Source organism: Neolamprologus multifasciatus, chromosome 15 (genome assembly GCF_963576455.1).
Source record: "Neolamprologus multifasciatus chromosome 15, fNeoMul1.2, whole genome shotgun sequence".
Taxonomy (NCBI): Eukaryota; Metazoa; Chordata; class Actinopteri; order Cichliformes; family Cichlidae; genus Neolamprologus; species Neolamprologus multifasciatus.
The window spans coordinates 16776502-16785994 of NC_140453.1; the positions used below are offsets into that span (position 1 = coordinate 16776502).

At 40.0% G+C, this 9493-nt stretch overlaps 1 protein-coding gene across 5 annotated transcripts in view; it reads right to left on the reverse strand.

Moving 5' to 3' along the window:
• sipa1l1 (signal-induced proliferation-associated 1 like 1) overlaps positions 1-8332 on the reverse strand; it is a 92978-nt gene extending 84646 nt beyond the window's left edge. For 3 of the 5 annotated variants that reach the window (XM_085132551.1, XM_085132552.1, XM_085132548.1), the window contains exon 1: positions 7994-8332. The gene's annotated coding sequence lies outside the window, so the exon portion shown is untranslated. Of the gene's footprint in view, positions 1-854; positions 6816-7592 lie in introns of those variants that run through there. The other 2 variants (XM_085132550.1, XM_085132549.1) reach the window with 2 other exon arrangements.
• Positions 8333-9493: the final 1161 nt, after the last annotated feature.

Genomic DNA, 9493 nt, shown 5'->3' on the forward strand with positions numbered 1-9493 from the left:
ACTGTAAGGCACACTTTTTATTTTATTTATTCTCAAAAATTGAGAGTGTGCCAACTTTTTTCCACTCGATAAAAGTTAACGTGAGGGATTCTGGTGGTCAGGGACAAATGCAATCGCATAGCAGGATGCTATACACGGAGCAAACTTCAGCCAGGAGAACAACTGAGATTATTCATCCACAATACGAGGTTAGTTATTAATATACTGCAACAACATGGGAATAGAGCAGCTGCGAGAGAATTCAACATTAATGAATCAATGTTACGGAAGTGGAGGAAGCGCAGTTTTTGGCTTTCCCCATATTTCAAAAGTGCTTCATCTCTTTGCTATGACTGTTGCCTGCCATAATTTGCAGATGATAATGGTTGTAGCCGCTGTGATGCTTTCAACCAAAACAGGCGCAGCTTGATGACATCATCAACATGTGCTATCGCGGTAAAGCGGTATAGTCAAAATCTCTATCGTTGGCCAAATTTATAGCGTTTCTATCGTATATCGTTTATATCGCCCACCCCTACTTCACACACTCCTTGGCTCAGGTTGTGGGTTGCCAGATTGCACTAAAGATTAAGCTGTATGTAGTGTGTGGATTTTAGACTGTTCCACAGGCAATCGGGCAACTTGTCGCATGGGCTCTCCAACTGAAGGCAGTGTAACTTCCCTGTCGGAAACACGTGTTTGGAACACCAAAAACAACCACCAACTTATTCAAACAGAATCAGGCAAATAAATAAATAACTAACTACACATGAACAGATTTCCTGAAAATTGGTTGTTTTGAGCGTTTTAAAGTAAAAAAAAAACCCTGAAAAATAGAAATGATGTTGGATATTTAAATCACCAAAAATCAGTACCTGTACTGGTCTTGCAAATTTGTGTATTTTGGCTTCAGCTCCCCCACGACCCTGAATTCGATAAGCAGAAGAAGATGGATGGATGGCTGGGTAGACAAATATAATGTCAGGGCTGTGCAGATTACAAGAGATTCCTGGGAGAAGGAGCAAAATGCGAACCCAATGGAAGACGGACTTTAAATAATATTAGATATGCCATTTATTTCTCGCAAAAAGTTATTTAAACAGTTTAAATATCATCTTTGTAGGGACACTCTATATGATTCACCCTTGGCAAATATAAAGAACTCTAAAACAATACAGAAAATGCTAACCAAAAACTAAAGTCAAATACAGCCGATGACATTAAAAATATGGGATAACAGCAACCTTAAAAGATTGAGCAACCAGAATGGGTTAAGTTGTCAAATAACTCTCCCAGTACTAATAACCCCAATTTGAGTAAGAAATTCAATCCAGTTCAAAGCTGACACTCAAATGATCACGAGTGCCGATATTACAAGGTAATTTCAGGAAAAATGGCTTGCATGAATTTCAAGTTGCACCTCCAGACACAAACACACACAACAATTTCCCCCAAAAATGGCACAAGAGAGGCGGCAGCAATTAACAAATCCAACTGGGTCACAAAATGACTTCTTTCACTAATACCAACTCAGGCAGCCAACACCAGCAGCATCCATTTAGCCATCCAGAAATACAGAAATTTGAGAGCTTTGTCTGCTTGGAAACAGATGGCAAGGCAGTTGGTAGGAATTTCAGAAACACTCCAGTACATGTTAGTCTTATCCCCTAACAGTTTTTGTACTTAGTGGCACTCTTGCAATTTCATTATAGAGTTGAAATGAGGAGGGGTTGAGGACAGTCTGAAAGAATTATTAATTTGACACAAACTCATTGTAATCCAGGATAATGAACACGTGCACCCCTGCAGTCAATGCTTTCTACCAGTTAGCTGACGTGCTGTTGTCGTTCTCTCACTTCTGCAACAGCAACTAGTATAATGTTGATAATAGCCAAGTCATTCAGTCACAAAGGACATGAACTAATAGTGAAATTCTGTGTCAATGATTATGTCCAAAAAAAAAAAAAGGAAAGGAAAGGAAAAGAAAAGAAAAGAAAAGTAAATAGAAAAATAAATCATTGTGTTATCACACCTTTCAGGTCTGTATCCAGTGCAAAACACATAAATCAGTAAATGCCACCTCATTTACTAATGTCAGTCAACAGGTCCAAAGAGCCAAACAGCTCTTTTTAAACATTAAAAAAAAATAGACATTTTCAAGGCTGTGTCTAATCATGTAAAAAGCACATGATCTCAATACTGACCAAAGGAGCTTTAAAAAGTAATCCCTCTTTGTAAATGACTTCTTATGATTATTCTATTATTATGTTGAATAGAGTAGTTTGATAGAGCATCATAAATGTGAAAAAGTAGGGTTTTTCAGTTATCATCATCTAAGGCTACGTTCACACTGCAGGTCTTAATGCTCAATTCTGATTTTTTGATCAAATCTGATTTTTTTGTCTACTTGTTCACACTACAAATGAAATGCGACAGCAAACGCGCTCTAGTGTGAACCCTCAAAGCGACCCGCATGCGCAAAAGAAGACGTCACACACAACGCGCTCTGTTTATACCCAGAGCAAACAATATTGTTTGTGTGATGGCTCTTAATATAAAGACTTCAGACTTTACGTTTCCCAATTTTTGCTTTAAGTTATTTTGTTATTTACATAATAATGTAAATAACCTAATAATTATCCTTATTGCTGTTTTAGAGAGGAGCGGTGCTTCAAAGGATAGTTGCAGATTTCTGTCAGAATCTTCAGATTATACAGTACAAATAAAATGTTCACGTTTCTCCAACGTTGTCTTCCCAACAGTTTCACTGACATCTACACTGGATGGCCAGGAAGCGTTCGCGATGTCTTCTCGGGCGCTGATAATTGGCGTCTGTCTTGTGTCAGTGACGTAAAAGACAGATTTAATGCGACTTGACCGTTCACACAGCAGTCGCTTTCTAAAACATCGGATATGTATCGGATTCAGTACCACATACGTAAGTGACCCAGATCGGATTTGAAAATATCGGATTTGTGCCGTTCACACTGTCATACCATGATCGGATATAGGTAGCATAGGGTAAAAAAGAAAAATCGGATTTGATGCGCTTTCGCCTGTAGTGTGAACGTAGCCTAAGCCGGACAAGCAGTTGAGAAAGAATGAAGATGTGCGTACATCACAAAAAGTATAAAAGACTGATGCAGCTACTGTAACATAATCCATTGGTTTCTGAAGTCCAATTTTGAAGCATCAAGATTTTCCATTTTCACCTTTGCCAAATACTCATTTGAAGGATTTGACAACAGTGGACCATAATTACAGTGAAACTGTACATTCGTTAGCTACCAACTTACACATTGATTCTCCTAGCATGATTTAGACTGACCAATATTTGTGTTTACTCAAAGCTGAGCAGCATCAGACCAATATTAAAAGCCTGGCCAGGAGCAGAGGCCCAAAGCCAGATGGAATATGTGTTTAATTATTCACACCAATCTCAAAACACTGTATAATTACAGATTACGGCATCAGTCTGAAGAGAGCACTGACAGCCAGAAAAAAACAGAATATGGGTGAAATTGGTGGCTAGTTATTCAGTCTACAGCAGAACTGCAATCAATTCAATTGTTAACACTGCAAAACTAGATTGTAAGGGAATTTAACCTGGCTTTTTTTGGATAATTCGAGAAGTAAACTTAAAATGTTCAGCCAACCTGCTGTGTGTAGGCCGGGGGATGCCAATGTAGTAGTATCTTATGTTTTTATTCCAAGCTAATTTCTGCAAATTGCAATGAAATAATAAGGAGAGCAAGGGCACAAATGATCCCTGCCTAATATTCTAGCATTACAATATCCATATGAAGATACTCCACGTTCAATCTCCATCCTGGCTTATATCGTTTGTAAGGATTATACGTTTATTCTATAATATCTAGGCTGTTCTTGCTTTCAAGGCTTTTGTACAGTACGTTGTGTTTACTTCTATGTTGATTAATCTGACTAGTCATTGTTCCCTGATGCTTATAGATTTTTTTTCCTCTCTCATTTGTCATAACTAAAATCTGAAGCCTTTATAATCCACAGTGCTTTCATCTGCTACAATCCACTTACAGCCCTAATTAAAAAGTTGTTTCACCAGACAGACGGGAAAGTGGAGAACTGGACAGGGATCCCCTCACCTCAGGTGGAATGGCTAAAAGTAACTGCTTCCTCTTGTGACCTCCTTTTTTCTTTTCTGGGTGCTTTGAAAAGGCCTGACAAAGCCTTCATGGGGTTTCATATTTATCCTCTGCAAAGGACCATGGATCAAAAGAGATAGGCAATTTCACATATCAGAGAAAACACCGCAAGGGCTGTTTGTTGAGTGAAAACAAAATGCTGGCTTGCACTTCAATGTGTCAAGAGCTTACAGACCCAGGCTTTCTAACATACCCTGCACTTAAGTATTTGGAGATACTGTCTTTCTGTTGACTACTTAAAAATTATTTACCAAAACAGGTGCCTGTACAAAACACATGCACATCTGATGTGAATCAGTCTGAAAATAGTTTGATGTTCATCTGTTGCTGCCTGCTTTTTGCCGTTAGCGATGTCTTAGCTACTCCTCCATTTCCTCTATTTCTACCAGTGGCTTTGACTTCTTGCTCATTTTTTCACAAGATCAGCATCTGCTAGAAAAATGCGGTCATTGATAGAGTATATTCTTAGTGTCACTTTACATGTTACTTCTGTTCCCAATTAGAGTTCATTATTTGGTCATATCTGTATAAAAGGGGAAGTGAGCATGTTGGTCACCAATGAGATTACAATCATTGTCCTACAACTACAGCAGAGAATGTTATGATGTTTAGTGCAACTACAACCTTGCCTTCAAATAGCTCAGCTAGCTCACAAGAGCTAGGTTGCACACACTAATATGTGCTGAGCACTGATAGGCTGTTACTCAAGATATGTAATCAATAAGATTATCAATAAGACTAGAATGTGAGACATTTCTGTCAACCACAGAGCAGCATCTGAGGAAATTTTTAAAAAAGGAAAGAAAGAAAAGAAAAGCAACTGCCAAATTGTTAGCAAAAAGTCACCACCTGAAAACATTTGCGTCTCACTGTTCAAATAGTTCCTTTATTGTCCGGGCCATCAACAAGGTACTCAATACGGTTATCAATCCTTTTTTCAATGCTAATTAAGATTCCTGGTATTACTGACTTAAATTCAAAATGTGATTAAAGTCTGCACAGCATCTCAGTAAGAATCACAGTATTTTGTATTACACCATTTTGCCAGGCCAAATAGTTTTATTCAATCAGTCTGCCCTACAGTATGAGCTACTTACTGTTACAGAGTATTTCTTGCTCTGTTATTTCTTAAGAGACAGCCTACCCCAAGACCTTAAACAGAGTGAACTCACATTCCAATCTCCAGCATGTAAAGAGTCACCAAAACAGACAGACAAAAGCACAAAAAATGAAAAGGTAAGCTCAAGAAAAAGAAGCAGCATACATCATGAATTAGGATTAATGCATAAAGGATCGACATGGGCACTCTGAAAGAGTGACGTGGTAATAGACAGAGATAAATATGAGGGATGTGGACAGAAATGAAGAGTGTGTCATAGTCCCCGGCATGCCATCCACAACAGAAAGAAAGCAAGCCGAGAGGAAAAGGCACTGTCAGTGATGGGCAAAAGGAGGAAGGAATCGTGGGAGGTGGGGAGTAAAGGAGCAGCAACAGAACTGAGACAGAAGGGGAGGATGAGGCAGTAACAGTGGAAGGGAGGGGAGCATAGTGAGGCTAGCGCGGTATGTCGTAAACAGGTAAGACCCCATTATCAGATACTGTCAGTGATGCATTACACGTCAAAACGGAAAGCGCTAGTATCCCAGTTATGGGATTAAAATGTCCTCCTATTCCTCACTTTGCATTTCTCAGATTCTCTCCTTGAGCACCTCCAAATCTTTTCCTGTCCCAAACGGGGCTAAACTACACATTTGAGACTTTTTCACCACATCCTAATTGAAGTGTTTATTTAAAATGCAGGATTTTGCTCACAAGAAGACACCAAGGTCCTGGGAAATTCTTTATTTGAAAGCAGTAAAGAAACCCCCTGCTGTGTGCTTGCGATGGAGAGGGTTCATGCACACTGACCTAGGCTTTCTAGCAAAGCCTGCACTAAAGTCTTTGGGGATGCCTTTCTCTGTCAACCACAGTAGTTGAAAATAATTTATGCATCTCACAATCTTGACTGCGTGATGACAACTGTCTCATTCATTCAACTCGTGCTGCTTAATCTAAAAACATCTAGAGATGTTTCAACATCCCAAAGCACTTAAAATAATCTCTCAGCTGCCCACCATCAGTGCTTGAATTTTTTTTCCTCCCCTCATCTTTTTTTAATTCAGCAGCTACACGTGTGACAGAACATGTGCGCCTCCACCTACACACTCAATTTCAATAGTCTACTTAATATTATAAATGCGACACAGTTTCCAGATCAGCTCAGCCTTGGCATTCACAGGCACTGACGAGGGAGGGCTGATAGCATGAGATGTTCAACCGCTATATCAGAGTTTGGGTTTTGTTTTGTTTTTTTTTACGCAGATGCTGCAGCAGCCAAAGCAAGAAGGACAAAGCAGCTGAAATGATGCCGTGGAAGGAAAGCATCTCCAGCGGTGCTGCTGTGTTGTTCGAGTTGAAAATTAGACCCATCCCAGTCACCCAGTGAACAGAAATGTCATTTCTTTGATGTGTCCATTAAGGAGTTGTCAGTGAAGGAAGCAGAGTGTTTCTGTGTGTGTGCGTTAACCCCCTCCTCCCGAAGGGGTAACGCTGGTAGCCTCGGGGCAGACTCCACAGGTGGAGATGGCAGTAAAAAAAAAAAAAAAAAAAAAAAAAAGGAAGACAGAGCATCTACAGGAGGTCCATTAACAATAACCCCCCCCCCCCCCCCCCCCCCAATGGTGACAGAGAGAGATCTCAGACACAAGCAAGCACTAACCTCTTTAAGACAAGCAAACTTTAATAAGCTTAACTGGCCTATACAAGAAAAAGAAAAATGCTTACTTCATGGTTAAATCGTTTGATGAGCCAAGCTTCTGAGGCATCTTAAATGAAGCACTCCTACATCACTATTCAAATGTGACTAAACTACACTGACGGCCATTTTGATTAATGAGACTGGTGTTGACAGAGCCTTAGGTGGAAATAACTTCATTTTTGATTTCCAGCAAGTTCCTAAGCTTGCACTGCGCTCTGAAAATAACACATCACATGCAAGTAATACCATGAAACAACACGTGAGTCCGGGGATAAGTAATAAACTTTGCATCTCTCATCACATCCCTGACTGATCTCTATGCCAATCAACACATTACAGAGCTGTGAAATGCTGCAGATGTCCAGGCAAACCATTCAAATCGGCAGCAGCAATGCCCGCTGACATTAATGCACTGCAAATCATGCATTTGCACCAAGAGCTGCTTCCCCAGATAGAAGACATTTCTCTGATGAAAGTGGCCCCACAAGTCTTTACGCCAGCTGCAGCGTCCACATGTAAGATGATAAGACAGACAGCATAGGTTGGGATACACAGGAAACCCACTAGAGCGGCTGCAGCTAGCCATCCCCAATTATGCAGCAGTCACGCAGAGACTTAACCAAACAACCATTACCTTTATCTGATCGTCATTTTCGCAAGATTTCCTGTGTCTTTAAGAGCAACGGTGAATCGCTGTCTGAATTTTTAACTGTGGTGTCTGCGTGCATGTGTCAAAGAAGACGCCGTTAACTGAATGGGGGCTGAAAGCCTGCTCGTTATGATACAGGTAATATCAGATACATGCTGGGAGGGGAAATAAAATCCACACCAGTACCACGTAAACGTTACCTGAGCGCCAGTTAAACTTTTCAGCCTTGTTTTCTCTACCTAAAATATACTGCATTTATCCAAATACTTAATCCACACTGGTTTTTAGCACACTAATAGCAGCTACAATACGGCTAACCGAATACTAATGGATCTAATATTCCCCAGTTTCTATACGCACACCAACGTAGAAGAGAACGCACTCACCTTTATCAATTTCCACCTTTTCGACAGGAAAAATAACGCTCTTGCTGGTCATTCGGCGGCGCACACACAGACCGAGACACGGAACTGCTGTAAAGTGAACCGGCTGTCAAAGCTTCGTAGCAGAAAACCTCCGCTGCTTTTCACCTTTGTATCGCTTGGTGTCCGAGCACTCCGCCGACCGCCTCTCGGTTTGTTCAAATCAGAAGTTCATCCAAAGTTGCAGCGGTTCGCCCCGCCTCGCGACGGCGATTAGGTCACCGCCTCCCTGTAATCCTCTGAGCTGTACTCTCGCGATACGGACAGCCACTGCTTATCAGACTGCGTAGCCTCGCGGTGACACGGCGAATTGAATTATAGAGAGGCCGACCCAGTGCTGTTGAAAAAGGACAGGAGAAAGGGAATGCGTTGCTCTGGCAACACAGTGGCTGCGCTTTCAGCGATGCCCCCCCTTTTTTAAAAATTCAAGCCAGCAATGTTGTGGCAGGTTTGCGTGTTGATAAACACTACCTAATCGATCTAATGCTTGTATCGAGGACAGAATAACAGGAAGCTACCTGCTGGAATGTGTTTACCCTGTCTAAGAACTGTCATTTGGTTTTCAGCTGCTACATTGGGATACAATGAAGTATAATGAAGGTGCTCTTCATTACTTAGATAACAGTACTGAGGGGTAATTTTGGTACTATTTGTAGGGATGCAACGATACCAATTTTTTCAAACCAATACGATACCGATACTTGGATCTGAGTACTTGCCGATACAGAGTACAAAAAACAATACTTCTACCAGACACACACACAAATACAATTATTTGGAAGACAGGTTTTATTATATTCCCTGCCGATAAAAAATAAAATTGTAATAAAAATGACCACAAAAAATTTCAAGTAAAAAATAAGCACTTCTGTTAAATTATTGCAGAGTCTCCACATTGTAATTTTACAAAATATCACTGAACTATTGGCACTGTCTCGAGCTTTCAGAATAATAAATAAACACTTCTGTTTGGACTAAAATAAATACAAATTAGGTTTGCGAATAAAATAAACTTTTAAATTATTGCAGAGTGTCCATATTGTAAACAAACAAACAAAATAATTATTAATAAATAATAAATAAAATAATAATTGCCTCCCTAGTGGCCAATATAAAAAACTACAACAGAAATGACAAGCCACCCTCTGATTAATGAAATAATTTAGTATCGGTTCATGGTATCGGTTAACTTTTACGAGTATGAGTACACACACATTTTACAGTATCGGCCCCGATACCCGATACCAGTATCGGTATCGGTGGATCCCTAACTATTTGTATAAAAGAATACAAGCATTGAAAAGGTTGAAGAGAGGCATTAAAATATTTAAATGTATCTATATTTTGCTAGTTCTCAGATATGAACCACAACGTGGGTCACAGATAAAACCTACCCACTACATTTGATGTCATTAGCCATTTCTGGGTCCAATGGCTCTTAACTTACACAAAGAAAACAAAGAC